Consider the following 22147-nt stretch of genomic DNA (forward strand, 5'->3'; position numbering starts at 1 on the left):
ACTCACGCAGGTGATCAGAGTGCAGAGTAAAACAACGTGGGCAGATCGCTCCGCTCCTACCGAACGGACGCCGGCAGCCGTGGCGCGACGGGCCGGCGGGGTGAGGGGGCGGGGTGGGGGCACGGGGTGGGGGGGCGAGGGGGGTGGGCGGGATGAAGCCCGCACGCGCACCAGTTGTTAGCCAGGACGGCTGTGGGGAGGGGCAGCGTGGCCGCGCAGACGCGGCAGGAGATTGTAAACATGGTCACAACGCCTCATCCAGGACTCCTGATGACTCGCAGGGTGCCCAGGAAGAGCAGGGCTGGAGCCTCACGTGTGCGTCAGGAGCTGAGTACTAAGGTCACGAACCCTTACCTGTCCTCCTTGACACACACACACTGGCAAAGTACCTAGAAGGCCAGGCCCAAGTGTCAGGTGCTCGGACAGCTCCGGGTCCCACGTTGGAGTGTGACAACACGTGGGGTGCCGGGCGCTGGCCCCACACCCATTCTCCTGGTTCCTGGGTCTGTCCGGCATGGGGAGGGACCTCGCGCAGCTGTGTGCGGACAGCCCAGCTCACAGGTGCAAACTCTGGCTGCTGCCCCAGCGCCTCTTGGCCACCCCTCAGGTCCATGTCCGTGCCCACTGCTGGTGAGACTGGACGTCAGGAGGAGAGATCCAGAAAGCGGGTCTGGAGATGAGCTGGGGCCACTGGGGTAGGGCCTTCTGGGGGGTCCCACGTCCCTGGAAGGGGGGTTGTGGACTTCAAGCAGGCATGTTCTGTGGGCCTGGGGGCTCCTCCTCCTACGGGGAAGGATGCAGCCAGAAGGGGGCTGGAGGTGCCCCTGTTGCCTGATCGGAGTACAGCTCTGCTTTGATCCTCTCCTTAGAATCTCTCTGAAAAAAATAAACGGGGCAAGTTTAGCAGAATAAAAGAGCTATGGGCACTGCATTATAGATGACATTGGAAAAAAACAACAGCAAACCCAACCTGATACCCCAGAGGAGGATGTGTTAAGACAGAGATGGTGAAGCTATTCGGAGACACAGTCTGCTACCACAGGACTGTGCCCTTCTCACCTCACACCGCTGTGTGATTCAAAATACGAAACCATACCAAACTCTAAAATAAGTACACGCAAGTTCAACAAGATTAATTTCCTCCATGACAATGCCGTGTCTTTCTAAAATATCAAATTGTTGTCTAAGCATCTTTTCTTGCCCCCGCTTTGCTCTACCTTATCTATATCCTCGCTCTGTCTGTGGGGAGATTGCACCCCAATACTGACTAAAGTCTGCCAGCCTTGCTGAGTCCGAGGTCAGGGAACAGATGACTGTGTGCAAGCTGCTGGCCTGGCTGGAATGAACGGAGCCCTGCTCTTGCCCCACAGGAGGATCTGCCCCTGGAGGAGTCCCTTTCTCATTCAAGAAAGCAGAACATATTTACTCAGAAAGCCATGAGAGCACCTGAGCCAAGTGCCTGTCAGACCTTCTCTCTTGCCTCAGATCTGTGTCTCCCTGAGACAATGCCTGAAATGCGTGACCAGAGATGTCCCTTCAAGCTAGAGAGAAGTGTCAAGTTCCCTCAGGCTTGCTCTTGTGGCTTCCAGGAAGCCTGGGGCGCTGGAGAATGGCTGGATGTGGGGGTTTTCTCCCAATTCCACTTCTTTCTAGTCATGACATTTCCAGGCAACTCATGTGATGCTGTGACTCAGTTTCCTCAACTATAACTACAAAGCCATAACTTTGCCTCACAAGTAATGGAAAGTGATTTTAAAATAGTTTATTGTGGTTGGGCAAGGCTCTTCTCCCTAATTCTGCCTTAATTTTAAGCATCCAAGTAAACCTCAAACTTCTAATCCCAATGGTGGAGATGGACAGCTGGGCCCATCCCGGAAACCACATCCTTACGACACATAGGGAAACAACAGTTTCCATTCTGTTTTCCCCCTCTAGCCCTTGGTCTGTGAGGCTGGAGAAAGTGGATGGAGCCTCCATCCACTTAGAGCCCCTTTGTCTCGAGGCTGGAGGCGGTCAAGGCTTCTCTACAGACATCCCAGACAGATGAAGTAGTTAAGTGCGAAACCCACCAAGCAAACCATGCAGCAAATAAAAGGAAAAGCCAAGGCCGCCCACCCTAGGACACCTACTCTTCCTGGAACCCCGTCTTCCTTGCACCTTGCCCCCTTGGTGCCTGTGACCCCCAAGGCTGCCGGCCTTGCTCCCGCCTCTCCGGCTGGTCTCCCTCTGCCCCAACTTCTGCATGGTGGGGGCCTTGGGTCGTTGTACTTCTTTTCTTTCATACTTTCTTCCTATGTGATCATCGAGGCTCGGGCCTTCAATGTCATTATTGCTGCCAACTCCCACCACCCTCTCTGTGGCTCCAGGCCAGGCCGCCAGCCCACAGATGGGTAAATGTTCCCAGAGAGAGAGGGTGCATGCGTAGCTCCCGTGTTCCAGGGGAGAAGTGTTTGCAGTAAATACGAGAGACACGGAGTTGCTATCTTGTATGTAAAGAGTTCGTAGAAACTAGATAGGAAACCTGAAGCGACCAAGAATTAAACAGGCAAAAAGCAGGGTCAGAAAATTCCCCAAAGAGAAAATGTGATTAGTATACAAACACAGGAAAACGTTCAGCCTCCGGAGGAATCAAACCAGCGCGAAATAAAGCGAGGAGATTCGGAGTCAGTTATAAGACAGGGGAAGTCCGAGGGGTGGCGAGGGTGGTCACGGCGGAGGCCGAGGTCGGCAGGTGCCCCGCCCGGCCCAAGCCGGCAGGCCTGAGGGGAAGCGTGCGCTGCGTTGGGCCCAGTAATACACCCGTGACCCACACGCTCCGGAGATCATACCGTCCACCGAAGAGCGGACTTTCTAGACTCACCTAACTAGCAGCAGGTGAAGTAATCCCTGATAAACTGGTTAGAATTTGGAATTTCCCCGCTCGCGCACTTGCCGCGTGCTTACTAACGCCGACCGCATCCCTCTCCATGGGAGACTGTGATTCAGGGGGGCTGGGGTGCTGCCCAGGAACCCGTGTTTCAGAAAGACACTGCAGGCGATTCTGATCTTCAGTCAAATTTGGGAAACACTGACAGAGGAAATAAAGTGAGATGCGCCATGATGTCCCGGAAGCTGACGTTTACAAAGATTACGCAATTGTACTGATACTTGCGACAGCACCGAAAATGTCACATGCAGTAACAGGACAGGAAAGCACTTCAGGTATCTGTCAAGTCAACAGGTATTTATTGGGCATCTACTCTGTGCTGGGAGAGGAGGAGATAGAACACAACAAACACCATCTACCTTCTTGGAGCTTAGAGTCTGGTGGGGAGATGAACAGTGGAAGTAAGCGAACAAGAAACTGCAGAAAACACCCCCCCACCCCCCCACCCCCGTCGAACTGGGTGGAGCGATCTCGTTCCGTGCCTGTCTCCTTTGTGGGGCGGGTTTCCCCGGGGGGCCGCTCAGCTCCTTTGCGCTGTGTCTGTGTTAGCTGGCTGGTGCTCACTACTCTGCAGTTTCGAAGGCAAGAGTGTGTCACATGGATTTGGCAGGAGAGTAGGAACAATAGAAGCAGGAGCAGTTAATAAATGTCCAGAGTGATCCCTGAATTCTGCAGAGTGGGGCAGAAACGAGTTCCCTCCTGGTACCTGCAGACCAGGGGGCGGAAAAGCCCACCGCGGTGAACCGCAGCCCCTGCAGCCCCCGCGTGGAGGGAGCACGCGAGCCTCCAGAAGCCGGGATCCCCACAGCCGGGCTCAGTGCAGATCTCGGACCAGGACAGTGGCCCAGGACGGGGATAGAGGGCCCTGTGACTTGGCCTCCCGTTCAGGAGAAGCCTCAAATTTAGACTTGGGGTTATCTCCAAATGAGGCTACAAATGTAGTCACAGAGATACACCAATAGGATTGGAAAAAAAGTTCGTCTAACGTTTCTGTGCCTGCGTATCATGACTGGCCTGTATTGCTTCTGATGTACTCGGATGCTTTTTTAAAAAAAGATCTTATTTCTTTATTAGAGACAGAGCACAAGCAGGGGGAGCTCAGGCAGAGGGAGAAGCAGGCTCCCCAGAGAGCAGGGAGCCCAATGCGGGGCTCGATCCCAGGACCCTGGGATCATGACCTGAGCTGAAGGCAGATGCCTAATGACTGAGCCACCCGGGTGCCCCGGCTACTGTGATGCTTTTTTCATAGATCCTATCATTGTTGGGAACCAGCATGATTAATATTGTACTATTGTTGGTTGATGCAAACATTTAATATGGATGTTCTTCCTTGTATCAAAAATCATACTGGAGTCCTCAAACACGAGAAATGGTTTAAGTCTCTCTCGACCCTGATTGGTTATTCCAGGCTAAGAATGCTGCCCGGGCCCTCAAAACCCTGACAAAGAGGGGCTGGTGCTTATTTCCTTAGGGTTATCTTTGTGTAGTTCATCTTTGGTGCTTTTCAACTTCCCAAATTAAACAGGTTGCCAGAGTGCTGTTAAGAAGAGAGGTTGCTGAGCCAGAGAACCTTGGGGTCATGTCCCCAGTGTCCCCCCAGGGGGCATGCCGGCTGGGTCAGATTACAGGATGCAGCAGAGCCGGGACTTAGGAGGAGCAGACTGGGAATGAGCTACGCCTTCCGATGCTCTCCTCATCGCGGCACTTCGCACTGCAGACCTTGGAAGGGAGGTTTCTTGGCATGGGGTAGTGGCCACGCCCCTGAGACCTGCTCGTCCTGCCGGGGGGGCACACTGGCTGGGTGACCTGGGCCCAGGGCCCCACGTGGGCAATAGGGAAGATGCACGGGTCCTCTGGAGGGATTGCTGCAGCTGTGCTCAGCCTCGGTGAGAGGATCCGCTGCGCGGTGGCAAAGAGGAAGGGCTCCCATTCCAGCACAGGCCCCCTGACCTGCTGATGTGCCGGCAATTGTTCTTTTTGTTTGTTGAATCCTCTAGGTCCTTAACATTCTGTCCATTATCCTTCAAACTCTCATTCCCACCAGTGACATACGTCTGAGTCTTTAAAAGAGCCTCAGACGCCAGGATTCTCAGAGCAGAGCCCAAACTGGAGACTTTGCTCACATACGTGCACCATGCAAAGCACTTTCAGAAATTAGGAAGTCAACGAGTTGCAGTTCTGCAAGTAATTCAGCCCTCGGGTGGGTCTTCTGGGGGCACCCTGTGCCCAGCCAGGGTCACTCCTGGGAAAGTGAACTTCAGTGCAACTCAAAATTGGCTTAAGCAGAAAAGGGAGTTTGGGGTCCACGTGCTTCAGATGTGTTCAGATTGAATTCCTCAGACCACGTTGTCCATCATTTGTTTCTGTTTCTCAGCTCTGCTTTTTTATCCGTGCGGGCTTCATTTTGGGGATGAACCAAGATGGCCATGGGCAGCTCCGGGCCTATGCTGGCAGCTCCAGCAGGAGGAGGAAACTCCTTTCCTGACAGGCCCAGCAGAAAGTTCTAGATGAGACTCTCCTTGGCTCACATGCTCGTCCTCTGAACTTGACCCGCAGTGACGCGCTGCCCAGACAGGTGGGCGGAGTGGGACGTGGCAGCCTCACCTGAACCATGTGGACGGTGTGGGGCGGGGGCTATTTCCAAAAGGCAAACGGGGGTTCTGAAGCTGGAAGGAGGAGAGCAGTCGATGATGCCAGGGGGACAGAAACAGCAGATTCGTCCAGCAACGCTTGCCACGTGGCCCGAGAAGTCAGAGGTAGCAGAGAAGTGTGCACGTTTATGGAACACAGAGCCGGGGTGAGGTGACACGGTGACATGGTGGGGGTGCGTGCTGGGGGGGGGACCCTGCTGGACATGCTCCCACTTGGCGGCAGCTAAGGGGACTCACGCTGAACCAGATTGTCCCTACAATAAACTCAGAGACTCTGGAAGCTTCCGTCAGGTATTTGGCCTGGGGAGCTACATGGACAGAAGCAGAGAGTGGTGGTCTGTGAGAGAAAGAAGCAGAAATGCAGAGAAGGCCAGGGACCCGGCGGCCCCAGAGAGACGGACAGACTGAGCCACTGTCTGTCCCCGCAGCCGGCCCGCGAGACCAGGCTGTATTTCCTGCCCTTGGGTCCTTCCAAGACGCTTCCCTGTGGTGGGTGTGGGTGTGGGTGTGTTTTCAAGCTGGACTGAACGGGGTGCCGTTCCACACACAACAACAGACATCACAGAAACAGGCCCGGGAAGAACAATGGCTTTCCTTCTAAGTCCGCTTAAGAAGACAGTGCTTCTCAGGAAGGGGTTGAATTTTATCCTAATTTCTCACAGCGTCGGGAGAAAGGGGCAGGGAGATGCGCACGCACACCAGCGAGCCCTGGCCATGTTCGCGTTCGAGGTTGGGCAGAGTGCGCGTGGCTCTTATCCGCACCCCTGCCCTGACCCAGGTGCGCTGTTGGGGGCCCTCAGGCCACATCTGCGGCAGCTGTCCCCCTGCCCCCCGTAACCTGTGTTCTCCCAGAGTTTCTATAAAACCCGCGGTTATAAACGGAACCACATTTCCCGTGCTTGGGGGAGCCTCCACTCTGCTCTTAGGAGCTCTCAGAAGAAAGCCCTTTGTGTGGTGAAACACAGCCCCTTCGTCAGCCCTTGTGTAAGAGAACATTTTCTAAGCCAGAAAAACAGAAGCATGGTTTTGTTAAAGAGACAACGTGAGCGGGACAGGTAAGCCGGGTGCATCAGATCTCTGCTCGGTGCTGTTGCCCTCACTGCTGCCCGAGCCCGAGCCAGGGTGGAGGCCGGGTTAGAGAGCGAGCGCCCCTTCCCTTGCAGGTCTGTTCCTGCCAGAGCAGGGACCAGCACTTACTGTCTGGAAGTCAGCTGTGTTTTAAGAGCTCCAGGGGATGGGGCTATTTACAGGCACGCAGGGGTGAGTGGAGCTCTAATGAGGGGACTCCAGCTCGCCCTGCGGTCCCTCTCCACTGAGTGTGAAGCAGGAAACAAACACCCTGGGACAGAGAGGTTCTTAACCAACATCACCTGGGGAGCTGGAGGCCCAAACACAGGCCCAGCCCCCACCCCCCTGCAAGGCTCCAGAAGCAGGAGGGGAGAGGGGAGGGGCGGCTCCTGGTGACTCTGCTGCCTGCCCCTAGCTTCCGCTTAAGAACCACAGCGAATGGGGTCTTATTTCAAAGCTAGGGGTTGTACATTCAGCAAAATCCATTGCGTTCAAAATGGGCTGCCTTTAGGGAAACCAGCACGCAGCATTCCACACCAGGACGCGTCCCCCCTGGGCGAGAAGGGGTGCAGGGACATAGCAGGTGGCTTCTCGCGCTAACAAGTAATAGGAGGGGAGCGGAAGGGGGGCCTGCACGGCGCCCCGTGGCTGAATACTCAGCTAACCGGCCTTTTAATTAATTTGACATGCCAGATAACAAAGCTATTACGGAGGGAGAGTTTCTTAATTGAAAGTGTGAAAAGAGACTTAAAAAATATTTTCCAAACCGTCGATAGTGAGCAGTATTAATTTTATAGTCAGAAAAAGCGTCTGGCTATCTTGGGCTCTTAAAGGGAGGCGTTAGCACCTGCTGACGCCCCAGGCCGCAGTGACAGGAGGCCGAGGGGCGGGCGGCTCTGTTAGCGGGCGGTGGTTCGAAGGAAGCATCTCTGCCCATTGTCTGTGCTGGTATGTCTGTGGGAGCTTCCAGCCTCCCTTCCTACCGGCCCAGCCCTCTGGCTCCGAGGCCAGCACGCCTCTTGGTCCCCCGCGCCTCACACGTGCAGCTCCCTCTGCGCGGAATAGGGACTGCCTCCCCTTCCTCTCCCTCCCCCTCCTGCAGCCTCCAGACTCCCACCCCTCAGTGGAAAAGTCGCCTTCCCATCCTGGGTTCAAATGCCTCCTCGGAAGAAGACACCTCTGACTGCACCTGCAAGGCGGCCTCCCGCTCGGGGGTCCTTCGGGCCCTCGCCTGCCATTATAGCAATCTGGGGATTCTTCCCTGCTTTCCCCCAACAGCACGCTGGTCGGCACGTAGTGAGTGCTTCTGCGCACGGACGTGGTGCTGGTGCTGGACAGCTGTTCTCGGCTTTTGCTTGGACCCCCGTTGCGCAGCTCAAGAAACTGAGGCTCAGCGCTCAGTAATCTGCTCTCGTCTGGTAAATAGAACCCAGGTTCGTCCTACCTCTAAGTCTGAGCTCTTACCTGCAAAGTAACACCAAAGGGGGACAGAGGTCAGCTTTCCTGTTTGTACCTTCGATGCCCAGCCCAGCAGACGGCTCGAGGGTTAGCTGCTGAAAGAATGAATCCGGCTTTGCACGCCTTGTGCGCGCCTCGTTCCCTGAGGCTCCCTTCCTAGGACACCTGGGACACCGGCCTACCCAGCAGACACGGGGTTTGGCAGGAGTTCTTCACCGAGACAGTGGACACATGAAAGGGTATAAAGCGCGGTCAGCTGTGTGTGCGTGTGTGTGTGTGTGTGCACTTGAGAATTTACTCCAAAAGCCGAGGATTTTAAAATACATATGACTCCACTCAATCTCTTTGAGATGTTCATCTTTTTGATTCTTTCATCTTTGAACAGAGAAGGTGCTGACTGTGACGGACAGCATCGGAGTAGGACGGTGGACTGGATGAAAGGTGGTCCGCGTGGAACGCACGAAGTGGGTCACAGCAGGGGGTGCGTGAGACACGATCCCCGTCCTGGGGGACGCGCGATGCGGTGTTCCGGGGTGGAGGGCCGTGGCGTGCTCGCCAACTCTCAGCGGTTTCAGAAAATGAGCGTGTGTGTGTGTGTGTGACATATACACAAACATACGGCGGGGGGGGAGAGAGAGGGAGAGACCGTGACAGAGCAAACGGAATAAACGTGAACAACAGAGCAACCTGGGTACAGAGCATACTCATGTTCTTTCTGCTATCCCTACAAGTTTGAAATCATGAAAAGCTAAAGAAAAAGAAGACCGCTGACCTTGGAACAGATGAACCCCCCAGAGAAAAGGCGCGAGGCCTGTTTCTGAGACCCAGGGCACAGGGCGGGGAGGTCGTGAGCGCCCCTTGCAGGACGGAGCTCCTTGGGACTGACTCACCGGGGCTGGTGTTCCTTCCCTCTGTGTGTGTCTTGAATCTGTTTGGAGCTCAGCTGGCCCAGTCCTGGGAGAGGCCCCCCTGCAGACGGGCCCCCCTGCAGATGGGCCAGGGGCAGCACACAGCGGCGCCTGTCCCTCGAGCAGCCACCCAGCACGCGCTGGGGCGGCCGCACATATGGTGTGGGGGCTCCGGCCGCAGATGCCGCCGCTCGGGAACAGTGGGCCTGCAGTTGCAGAGGCCCCCCTCCGGGCCGTGGGGCCGGGCACACGGTGGCATCTGTGTGGCTGTGAGCTCGCCCGCCGTGAGTGGGGACAGTCACAGCTCTCTGTGGCCCTCGCATCGGCTGGCTCCATTCACCGCTGCGACATGGGGCACCTACCACCTCAGACCTCCTCCCGGGGCCCGTCGCTCAGCCCTGTGACACCTCAGCTGCCCTTTCAGTGCCCACACACACCTCCTGAGCATCCGCGATGTGACGCCGCAGCCTTGCACCAGGGACCGCGCTGCGTGTTTGCATGTAGCCCTTGTTTTAATTTATTTATCTGAGAGAGAGAGAGAGAGAGAGAGAGAGACAGCAGACGCTGGGGGGGGGAGGGGGAGTCACAGGGAGAAGCAGGCCTCCTGCTGAGCAGGGAGCCCGATGCGGGGCTGGATCCCAGGACCCCGGGACCATGACCTGAGCCGAAGGCAGCCGCTTCACCGACGGAGCGCACCAAGCGCCCTGCGTGTAGCGTTTTCTGCGGCCCCTCAGCGAACTCCGTGCACGTACTGCGATAAATGGATACTGCCCCATTCTCCAAAGGTGGACACGGAAACACAGAGGTTAAGTCCTTTCTGAGGTAACACAGAAGACAGTGCAACTGGGACTTCCCAAACAAACGTGCAGCTCAGCAGGGGAGGTAAAAAGCGCCCCAAGGACGTTAACAGCGGGCTGAAGGAGAGGGGTGTGCATGGGAGACCCTCACTCTTGGCTGGAAGCTGGAAAGGGGTCGGTCTGGGAGGCTTCCCTGGGGACTGGCATCTGTGTGGGGCCTAATAGGATGAGAAAGATTATGTGCAGAAAATAATGTTTAAAAGAGGGCGCTGGGGGGGCAGCTGTGGAGAGCTGTGTTGGGAGGTAGGGGTGGGGAGGGAGACAGCGTGGACCGGCTCTCTCCGTGTGCGAGGCACGGGGGGAGCTCCCCAGAGAAAGCAACAGCGCTGCGAAGGGGGCCCACGTACCACCCTCGTCCCCGGAACGAGGACTCGGAGGCCTTGCGGGGGGTTGTACACATCTGATGTGGCAACAAAGCCACGTGCTGAGGAGGTGCTTCACCCTGAGAGCTAAGTGAGGACAGGATGATGGGGAGGAAGAGGACAGGTGGCGGGTGGAGCCGGTGGTGGTGGTGGGTTGGGGGTCAAGTCCTAGAACACTCCAGAAGCTTCACTAGGACTTGGGTTTCTATCCCACTGTGCCTTAGCCTGGACCAAGCTGGTTACCTCCTCGGCACTCACTCGCTGCTCAGGCTCATAGGGTCAAAGATGCTCTGCAGACAAGACAGTCTCCCTTCCTCAGCCATGTCCTCATTCCTGAGCTCTGATTTCTGGGGTTGGACATTTCCCCCAGTTTTGCCAAGCCCCAGGCACAAAAACCTCCACAAACCTATAGTTGCCTTGAGGTTCGTGACTTCGAGGAAATGCATCCCAGCTGGAACTCCCAGGGCAGGACACAACACTCCTTGGGGGACGGGGTGTGTGGGGGGGGATCAGCTCATTCACAGGATCCAGGTCGGTCCCTCGTGCACCCCGAGAGACTATCGGGCCGCAGAAGACACTCTGGTGAGGGGCAAGAAGCCCACCCCAGTGTGCGCCAGTTCCCACGGACGCCCTACAGCCTGGCACACCTGCCCCAGACCTGAGAAAGGAAAGTAAGCACAGGAAGACGTGTGTGTGTGTGTGTGTGTGTGTGTGTAAAACCAATTTTAAAAATAAGATTTTTCTCTGCAGGAGATGAAAATTTTAAAAAGCTGGAATGTTCATGGGACGCCTGGGTGGCTCAGTCGGTTAAGCGTCTGCCTTCGGCTCAGGTCATGATCCCAGGGTCCTGGGATCGAGTCCCGCGTCGGGCTCCCTGCTCTGCGGGGAGCCTGCTTCTCCCTCTGCCTCTGTCTCTCTCTCTGTCTCTCATGAATAAATAAATAAAATCTTTAAAAAAAAAAAAGCTGGAATGTTCAGTCCGGGGCAAGGGAGGAGAAGGGGAAGATAAGCTACTTTTGCCTCTTGGGGAATGTTTATCTAACTGACCCTTAAGTATGGTAAAGATATATAATGGTTCCTTTCCCAAGGTAAATTTCATGGATTTATTTATTCCTTACCAGAAACCATGAAAACCATGTGCAAAAAGATAGGAGATCAACAGGTGATCAGAAATACACATAGCCCATGTTAAGGGCACAAGTGGATTTTCCTTCCAGGATTCTGTCCCTCAATACAAAAGCTGTTTAAAAATAACATGTTTTTAGGTCTTCTCTGCCAAAATACACATGGAGGATGTTAACAGTCGCATGAAAGTAAGGACCGAGCTTCTGTCTAGCGTTAAGGTGACCGCTGCCCGTCCCCCTCGCCGTGAGGGTTCACTTACTAGAATCATCTAGAGTAGGGTAATTGGAAGGACAGGCATCATTCACCCCATCTCACTTCTTCTAGTGCGTGGTGCAGGGACATCAGGAGGGAAAATGGGTTTCTAAGAGCTCGGAGACCCTCTTCCACACGACCTTCTGCATTTCCATAAGAATTTGGCGTGGAGGTCCCTAGGAAAACCCCTACCTTCTATAACTGGGCAGTTGGCTTTGGAACCCTGCAGGAATGCGTGCCTCTGACATTTTGGGTAAAGTTTTACTACAGCCATTAAGCAGTAGAGTTGATTTAGTGAGCTTATATGTATGTCGGAAGCATACCCAGGTCTGGGTAGCTGTATGAAATGCATCCATTCCGAAGGTTTGTGAAACTATGTAAGGCCCCTGGCTTTAAGAGAAAAACAGATTTACATTCCTCCCTGTCTCAGCAGGAAACCTTAAATCAAAGGCAGCCAACAAATCAACACATGCTTATCTGTCAGTGCACTTGTCCCAGTCTGTAATTAGACATGTATTTGTGGGGTATCAATGCTAGTCTTCTCATTACCTTGTATGCTGCCTGAGAGCATCTGTCCCGACTACTCTTGAACGCTCGGGCCCAGGCGGTGCCTGGCACGCAGGGTGCTCTCTGAATGCTCGCGTAGAGTGGGAAGGAAAGGAGGGAAGCAAGAGAGGAAGGCAGGCAGGGGGCAGCAAGGAAGAGGAGAGGAAGCAAGGAGAGAGGCTGCAAGGGAGACCAAATAGTTATATATATCTATTTTTTAAAGTCATTTTATGTGTCAGACAAGAGAGGCTCCTGCCCTGGGCCCCATGCCCTTGAGGGGCCCACTCTTGCTGCCCCCTGGCTGTGCCTCACCCCAGAATGTGAGGTCACAGTGGGACCAGCCCATTCTCAGGGTCTTTGTGGACCTCTCCCCTGACAGTCCCTTACGTCTTCCACCGAAAATGTGCGCGCCTTTAGGCCCAAGGTGTGTCTAAGGGAGTGACTGTTCACAGGGCAGGTTGTGGATGGGGCTGGGGCGTCTACACACGTGTGCTTGAGACCCCGTCATGGTGTGGGATGGAGCCCGGAGCACGGGGCAGAAACGGGGGGTGGGAGGCATGGGTCCTGGCCGAGGTCCAAGGCAGAACCCCATTGCTGCTGAGAGTTCTGAATCCTAACCTGGCCTTCCAGCTCATTATGAAGGTCTATTTGTCTAGGTAGGAGGACAAAACATATTTTATACAACACCTGGTACCTTGATTTATAAGCTTTAAATATTTAGATATATAGTATGTGAGTAAATGTTAGTGTGTGTGTGTGTGTGTGTGTGTGTGTGTGTGGTTCCAAAATTCTGCTGGCCCTGTAGCCTAATGATTAAGAGGGAGAAGTGTTTTTTTTTAAGTTCTTTGCCCATTTTTCAATGGAGTTACTATGTGTTTTGGGGTCTGTTTTTTTGGATTGAGTTGTATGACTTCCTAATATTTTGGATCGTAATCCCTTATCAGATATGTGGTTTGCAAAGATCTCCTCCCACTCTGTAGGTGGCCTTTGCATTCTGTGGATGACTCCTTTGCTGTGCAGAAGGCTTTGAGTTTGATGGAGCCCCACTTGTTTGCTTTTGTCGACTCTGCTTTTGGTGTCCTATCCGTGACTTCACTGCCAAGACCAGATTAAAAAATGGGCAAATGACTTGAAGAGACATTTCTCCAAAGAAGACTACATGGCCAAGAGGCACACGAAAAGATGCTCCACAGGGAAATGCAGATCTAAAGCACAATGAGATCCCACCTCGCACCCGTCGGGACGGCTCTTATAAAGCCAACTGAACAGAGCAAAGTGTTGGCAGTCCTGTGGAGAAATCGGAACCCTTGTGCGCTGTTGGCAGATACACAGAATGTACAGCTGCTGTGGAAAACAGTATGGAGCCCCAGAGTGGAGCTGCCACGGGATCCAGCCATCCCCTTTCTGGGTGTAACCCACAGTCACGTTCTCGGAGATGTGGCTACACCCCCATATTCATGGCAGTGTCAATCACTGTAGCAGAGATACAGAGACAACCCAGTGTCCACAGACAGATGACTGGATAGGGAAACGGTGGTATACACATTAAACAGGGTGCCAGGCTTACAAAAGGGAGGGAATCCTGGTGTTTGTGACAACGTGGTGGACACCATACGGAGTGGAACAAATACCGCATGACTGCACATACCTGAGCACGGTCAGACCCAGAAGCAGAGTCGAGTGCTGGTTACGGGGCCCAGGAGGACGAGACAATGGGGAGATGTTCAGTTGGCCTGAAGCATCCGTTACACGCGATGAGTAAGGTCCAGATTTCCGCCGCACCACAGAGCGCCTGTAGTTACCACCACCGAATTGTATACTTTGAAACGTAAGAGACTAGCTCTCATGTCGGTGTTCTCATCACACACAAAAAAGGGGACACCAGGAAACTTCTGGGGGTGATGGGTAGGTCTACCGCCTTGACTGTGATAATGGGCTCACAGGCATGTGCCTGTGTGCAGATCCATCAAATCGTACACATTAAATATGTCCAGGGTTTTGTATCTTATTTCTCAATAAAGGTATTTAAAAAAAAAAAAAAAAGAGTGCGGTGCCTGGGTGGCTCAGTCGTTAAGCGTCTGCCTTCGGCTCAGGTCATGATCCCAGGGTCCTGGGATCGAGCCCCGCGTCGGGCTCCCTGCCCGGCGGGAAGCCTGCTTCTCCCTCTCCCACTCCCCCTGCTTGTGTTCCCTCTCTCGCTGTGTCTCTCTCTGTCAAATAAAATCTTTAAAAAAGATAAAAATTAAAAAAAAAAAGAGTGAGGGAGAACTCTGGCTTGCACGGCCTGGGTGTGCCTGCCACGTCCTAGCTCAGGCTCAGTTTCTTCTGGGCAAAAATACAAATAACGATGGTACCTATTTCACTGGATGACTGAGACGATTAATGTGGAGAACCAGCATAATCCTCATATATCATAAGCGCTCAAGAGCTATTACGGACGGACAAGTCATTCTTTTTTTTCCCACTTCATACATGAACACATTTCCTGATCAATCACGTATTCCTAGGCCAGAGATCAAGTCCTCTGCATAACGAGGATTGCCACATTTCCCCCGTTACACAGTCCGCGCACCACGGTCCTGAGCACACAAGTGCCGTCAGCTCAGTAGCGTGGTCTTCCCTTCTGCGTCCCACCCTGGGCCACCGTGGCCTTCCCATCCCCGGGCCACCGTGGCCTTCCCATCCCCCACCTCAGGGCCTGCAGGACGGCTGCACCACGCATCTGCCCGGGGACAGCTGTCCGTGCACGGCCCTGTGGCACCTTGCGTCTGTTCTGAACTTCCCCGTTGCATGGATGCCGCAGGCTCTCTGTGGTCCTCCAGATGAACTGGTGAAAGATTCTGCACCCTGCCCCCCCCATAACTTGTGTTTTGATTGGATTGTATAAAATTCTAATTACAAATTAATCTTTAAAGAATTAGCCTTAATTAGAACATCTTCTCATCCGTAGTTCCCATCTCCAATCATCTCTCACTGACAGAACATCTGCATTATATATTTTACCATATCTGAGAACCAACTGTAACGGTCTTCATCTAATGGTGTTGTTCAGATTGACTTCCTCTTAAAAAACTACACACCAGGGTGCCTGGGTGGCTCAGTCGGTTGGGCGTCTGCCTTCGGCTCAGGTCATGATCCCGGGGTCCCGGGATCGAGCCCGGCGTCGGGCTCCCTGCTCAGCGGGGAGTCTGCTTCTCCCTGTGCCCCTCACCCAGCTCATGCTCTCTCTCAAATAAATAAATAAATAAGATCTTTTAAAAATTAAAAAATAAATAAAGAAAGAAAGAACTACGTACCAACTTCGGCTTCTTCCTTGCATCGACATCAGTGAATTCCAAGGTTTGATATACTGATATGATTTTATAATACAACTAATAAATATATTTTATTCACAATAAACATATCAGGGCCTTATCTGTGTATCCCCCAAGGTCACCACTGGTACATCACATCCGGGGAGGCCTCCTGTGTAGGATTTTTTCCTGCACTACAGTTTCTTTGTCTTACAAGAGTCTTTCCCTAAATGATTACCACTGTTAGGGTCACGCTCAGAAAGCCCTTCTCCTACTCGAAATTATAAGAGCCACCTGTTTCCATTTAGTTCTTTTATGATTTCATTTTCCAAGCTGAACTCCTTAACCCCCTGGAACTTACTTGAGTCTATGCTGTGAGGCAGGAGAAGGTCCAACTTAATACAGTGTTTCAAAAAAGCCAGTCACCTCGGCATCCTCTTGGGGATGATTTCTGCCCCCACGCATTTGCATTTCTACTTTCGTCACAGAGTCAGTACTCTTCCATTTGGGTCTGTTTCTAAACCTGTAAGATGGTTCCAATGATCGAGCTCTCATCTGATGCCAGGGTGAGCGGTTTTCGTTTCTTACGGCTGCCCAGCATGCTGAACACAGCAGAGGGCAAGGGCTGCCCCCTTGTCTTCTTTTCCGCAGAGCTTCTTGTCAGTTGCATGAGTGGTGCAGGTGACCGTGAGCGCCGTGTGTCACTCTGCACATCAGCCCAGGGACGCAGGTGATGGAAGCACCCATTTTATAGACGAGGAAGCTGAGCACAGGAAGCAAAGACACACATATGCTCAAGGTCTCAAACATGAGGCAGGGCCAGCAGCTCTCAGACGGGGCAGGGACCACGGCGGGACCTCCGCCAGGTGAAGTCCTACCCGAGAACCCACCTCTTTCCAGGGTGGGGGGGGGGGCGTGCCGTCCCCTCATCTCTGTTCTTAACCAACCTGTGAGTATCTGTTTTCTGGAAATGGCTGTTTGATACTTTCGTATGCTTCCTTGTGTTTGATCTTATACTCTCCACTTATAATGTGTCTTCAAAATTTTCCTGCTGGAGACCACATCTTTCTTTTGTTCTGAGATATGGAATTCACAAACTGGCCTCTATTTGAGTTCTGTAGTTGGGTTGACTGGTGATCACGCTTCCTCAAAGGCATTCTTGCTCTGGTATTTCCTTGCTTGTCAAAGGCAGTGTGTCTTCTCTACATAGGTGCGCACACACGTTACGACAGTAACAACTGCAGAATTTTAATAAAATTATAGCTTTGTTTTATTAGCATAACAAAGATGATTCTATTACTAGCTAGCACATTAATAGCTCGGTTGACATAATTTTTAGTTTTTGAGCTGAAACGCATAGGGAAGAAATAATTTTTATCGTGAAGTTCAACAGGCTAGTGGTTCGGAGTTAGTCATGATGACATCACAGCTGTATTTCATTAATTAGCATCTTGACTTTCAGAGATGGTGCTTAAAACACAAATTCTTTAGGTTATAAAGGTATTTCTTACTTTTTAAAAAAGTTACGGGAACGAGAAGGTGTGGCCATACAAGTTGAAATCTCTGTTGATTGTTGTTAATCTCTGTTGAAAGAGATTAGAGCTTTAAATACTTCTGCTCTATCACTTTGTAAGTGGCACCAGGTATCGTTTGGTTCGGGGACAGGAGGCCGGAGCCAGGGAAGTGAGACCACCTTCCGTTAGATACCCTTGCGTGACTGCCCCTTCCTTATTCCCCACTACCTGGATTTGGGGGGCAGCTGTCGCGTGCCTCCTAGGTTGGACAGCGGCCAATCTGACTGAGCCCCCCGCCCCCCTCGCTGACCCATGACACACACAGTGGCTCATCAGGGGCAGCGCCCATCCCCTTACATCAGTGAATATGAGCGCTTCACCTTGGAAGTCGGGACTCTGGGTCCTCAGCCCAGACCCACCGTCAAGGAGTATTTGCCATCGGCTCAGCCACTTCCTATTCCTGGCCCTCAGCGTGCTCCCTGCCAGACGGAGGTCTGGGACCACGCCTGCGCTGACGTCCCAAGGTTCTAGCCGCTGGTGGCTTTTGTCAGTTCATAGGCAGGGGCTCCATCTGAGAGTTTGGGGCAAACTGGGGGGGATTCGACTGCAAAAAATGCCCCGATTCCACTGATTTTTTTCATGTCTGCGTAAGAAGAAGAAAGGCACCTCCTTCCCGAAGATCAGTGAGCTTCCAGGCTCCCTGAATTCCTGTGTATCTGATAGATTTTTAAATCACCTCCTTTTGTTCTTATTCCTCTCTGATACTGCAGAATGGTTATTACTGATTAACTAAATGATGTTTAAATTTTAGAAGTCAAGCGACTTCTAAAGGCCCATTTTATAAAATTTATGAAACTTCCTCCCCCTCTACTCTCATAATTCCAAAAGCTTTAATAAATATAAATGTGTGCTAGGATTCGCTTTAGGTTTTTTTTTTTTTCTCCTCCTTCTACTTACAGCCGGTATGGGTGCTTTTATTTTATTAAGCCTTTTGACACTATTTAACTTTTAAGCTAAGCATGTATTACTTTTAAAGACTAACTGAATAAAGATGTATGTTCAGAACTTGAAACATGGGGAACCGTGAAAATAAAATGTGGGCCCACTACTTAAATAACCATTGTGAAGATTTTGATGTATTGCTTTCCAGCCTAATTCATTTGCTTCTCCTGATGCTTCCTGAGTGTTTAGTAACACACACACTTCTTGGCTCCTTTTTTTGTTCATTCAACATAAGGAGAGCATTTCCCTTATTATTAAAATATTCTTAAAAACGTGTGTGTTTTATGTGTTCCATGTGACGTATATGTTAACAATACAAAGACTGAACAGGACATCAAAAACCAAGATGCTTTGCGGGGCCCTCACACATGTGATCATTAGAGTCCTGTGGGGGGCCTGGGGCCGGAAACGCTTCCAGCTTCCAGCTGGGGAATCCACAGCCCAGAGGTGAGAAGGAACTTGGGGTGCTTACGATCACAGGCTTGGGTACCGTTTATCAGCTGTGTGACCTTGAGCACAACAGTGACTAAGATTTATTAGGCCTGAAGGTCACATCAGTGTTGGGGTCCTCCTTAAGGAAAAGAAGAAAAACTTTACTCTTGAAAATGTTACTAAAACATGTGATCCTGCACCTAAATTGCTCTGAACCCCTCCCAGGGCCGTGGAAGGGCCCAAAAGCTTGAGCTTCACCTGCTTCAAGGCAAATCTGCCTCCCCTTGGGCAAGCGACTTAACTTCCCTTCACCTGCAAAATGGGGCCAAGAGAAGTACTGACTTCAGTGGTTTGGAGGCTTACACAAGATAGCGCATTGTAAAGCATTTGGTAAGCTGCCTGGCGCACACCGGGTGCTTGATAAATACCGCCTGTGATTACTCAGAGTCATGGAGTTGTGGCTGGAGTCCTTTGAGCTGCTTCCCAGAGACGGTTATTCACATGCATACTTAAGAAAATTACACCTGGAGCCTTTTCAGCCTGGCTTGCTCATTCATTTAATAAACACCAATCGAGTTCCTACCAGACACTGCGTACCACACGAGGTACAAGTCTCAATGAATTCTCCCACCCCGTTTCTGAAAGCACAGCACAAACGTCCCCGCCTCTGGGAAGCCTTCTCAGGACTCCAGGCAGACTCACTACTGCCTGGGTACTCAGCCCCTGCTGCCTAACGGGCTTTGGATATGAACAGGGCTCTAGGGGAAAGGACCTCCCCACCCCCGCTGTGTTCATTTCTGTATTGTCAGCACTTTCCTGGTGCCTATAATAAAGTATGTAGATACTCAGTAATGTGAAGTGAGTTGACCGAAAGTGTGCTTGTTTTCCCATGAGGACTGTAGCTGCTTTTGCCAGCTCTTCAGTTTGCAGAAGTAAGCAAGATGTGTGCAAAACAGTTCAAGTCCTCTGGAAGCAAGTACGAGGTAGGCTCACTGTTAATCTTGGTTGTTGTGAGTGACTTCACTTTTTCTTATTTTATGACAACTGAAATTCTCTATTATGTTACCAGACCACACTCCTCAAGCTTCTCTCTTCTGCTAATAGAAAAAAAAAATAATATGGCCACATCGGGTAAGTCCTTAGGGAACATGTCCCGTATCAGGAAAAGTAGTTAAGCGCTGGGGTCCTAAAGGAGCCTGGGAAAGTCTAGCCAAAAACTATGGAGTTGGGTTGTATTATCTACTTAGAAACAGAACTGGACTTTGCAAGTTTTATCACATCTAGGCTTATTAAAGCCATTCATTGAGAATTTTTCCAGATTGTTACTTTTATAATAGCATTCAAGTGTCAGAAAATACCCTGACCAGTCAGCACTGGATACAGGTCGAGAAGATAAGAAGTGGCTGCAGGTAAAGCACCAATCTACCCACACGTTTGCGTAGTACTTTGTAATTTACACCGAGTTAGCTTTCACCATCATTATCCCTCTGCTAAAACAGCCGCCTGAGGTAGGAGGGAAGCTGGATACTGGCCTCTGCACAGGACAGGAACACCGAAGCGGGGCTCGACTGGGAATCCGCTCTGTCAAAGGTCATAGCGCCTGCTACCACGACCACCAACCTCCCGCCCAGACTCTCGGGAGGGCCTTCAGTCTTGTGGGTGTCTTCAGAAAACGATCCCATCTTTGCATCGGTTTTCCCGAAGCATTCTGGTCTATGGAACGTGACCCAGGCTACAAGGAATGTCATGGGCACCTGGGGGTTAGCGGCTTTTCAAGAAGTCCTAGGGCCAGAGTTTTAGCTCATCCTCCATTTGGGCTTCAATGTGTGATTTCACCAGGTATGTGTAATTATGGACAGTTCCTGCCTTCATGATCTGGTAGGGGAGAAAGACACCTGTCACCTACGCAAAGTGTCACTTTCACATTCCTGGGACTGACCCAAGGACCACGGGGACTCTGAAGCATGCAGTCCTCTAAACAAATTTCTGATTTAACCCATCTGAAATCCCAGCACTGCAGATGGCAGGCGGAGGATGTGTGCAGTCCTGTTCCCTAGCACAAGTGACCCCAGGAGGAGGGCCCCCATTTACCTGTGTCCAGGCCTCCCCAGCAGTGAACTCTGGGCAACAACTTTACTTCCATCCTGTTATCTGAAAAAAGAAACCTCAGTTGGCCCAATCGGGAGGCTATACATTCCCAGAAACAGAGCCGAGAGGCCAGCAACAAGCCTGTTGTGTTGGCAAGATGTAAATGGCCAGGCCTTTGGAGTGCTTTTCCTGCCTGCCCTGGTATTTACAGGCCCTGACTGAGGCTCCTGGACCAGCCAGGACCCTCTCCTCCCGGAACCTCCATCCTCAAGGCACTCCCTCCTCATTCACAGATTAGTGGGACTTGAGTCCATAAACCAGGTCAAAAACCACAAGAATTCTCCACTGGAGTTCGAGGTGGTGGCTCTCTCGGAGGACTTCTAGCGCCCTCCCCCACCCCATCCATCATTCCCTTTGAAGAAACACACACCCAGAGTCAGGGAAGCTGACATAAACATCCTGAGGAAATAACCACTCTAAGTGGCTTGGAAGCCTCATTTCCCCAAGGAAATAATCAGCACCTCTTCCCCAAGACAGCTCCAGGTGAGCAGGAAGGGAACACCTTCCCGTTCTCCAAAGTAAAGGCGTTTGCCTAACTGCCTGATTACCAAGCGCGCTCGCGTCTACTGTCACAGCCCATTCTCCGAACCCACGAGGTGGCCAGGGCAGGTACGATTTCCCCCATTTTACGCAGGGCACACCGAGGCCCGGGCGCTCGCTCTCTTCCCGGGGTCACGCAGTGAGCAAGAACCGGGGAGCCTCTGCCTGCGCGCCCCGAGCTCGCGCCGTGGCACCGCCAGGTCCCCCGAGTGAGCCCGTCCGCGCGGCGGCGGCCACATGGCCCCATTGTCCCGGGCGGGCGTCCCGCCGGGCGGACTCTGGCGCTCTCGGCAAACCGCAGCCCCGGCCGCTCGCGGGGGCGCGGCGAGCCCGGGGGCGCCGGGAACAAAGGAGAGGAGCACGCGCGGGGCCCGAGGGGCCATCGGACCGGGTGGCGGCGCCGCGGGGCCGAGCGCAGGGGGACGGGGCGGTGGCGTGCCCCGGCCCGGCCCTCAAAGCCTCCTTTCTTCTCGCGCGCTCGGAGGCGGCCCCGGGAGATCCGGGAGGGGGCGCAGCTCGCCGTCCCCGCCGGCCGGTCCGGGCGCGCCCTCCCTCCGCCGCCAACCCCACCGGGAGAAGCGCACAAAGAGCGGCGGGGCGGCGGGCGCACACCTCCCGTCGGGGCGGGGCCGCGGGAGGGGCCGGCGCGCGCTGCGCCGCGCCCCCCTTAAAGGGCCCGCCCGCTCCCCGCGCGCACCGCGCATGCCCGACCGCGGGGCGGGGAGGGACGGGATGGCGGCGCGCGCACGCCGCGCCGCCCGCCGGAGCCATGGCTGGCGTCCCCGCGGTGGCGGCGCAGCGCTCGTGCACGAGTCAGCGCCCGCGGGGTCTCGGCAGGCGCGCGGGACCTGTATAGGACCCCAGCGCCGCACATTCCGGAGGTCGCGGGCCGCAGGGCGGGCCAGGCCCGCGCTGCGGCGGGGTTCTGGCTGGCCCCGCCGCAGTTTCAGGGCCAGTTGGACAAAGTGCTGCCCAAGGGGGGACAGAGCTGTGGGCGCGCGCGCGCGCGCTAGGAGCGATGCGGGCGGGCCTATGCCTTTGTGTCTCCTGCGCTCCCGCGCAGGT

This window comes from Neomonachus schauinslandi, chromosome 9 (assembly GCF_002201575.2).
Source record: "Neomonachus schauinslandi chromosome 9, ASM220157v2, whole genome shotgun sequence".
In the NCBI taxonomy this organism is placed as follows: domain Eukaryota; kingdom Metazoa; phylum Chordata; class Mammalia; order Carnivora; family Phocidae; genus Neomonachus; species Neomonachus schauinslandi.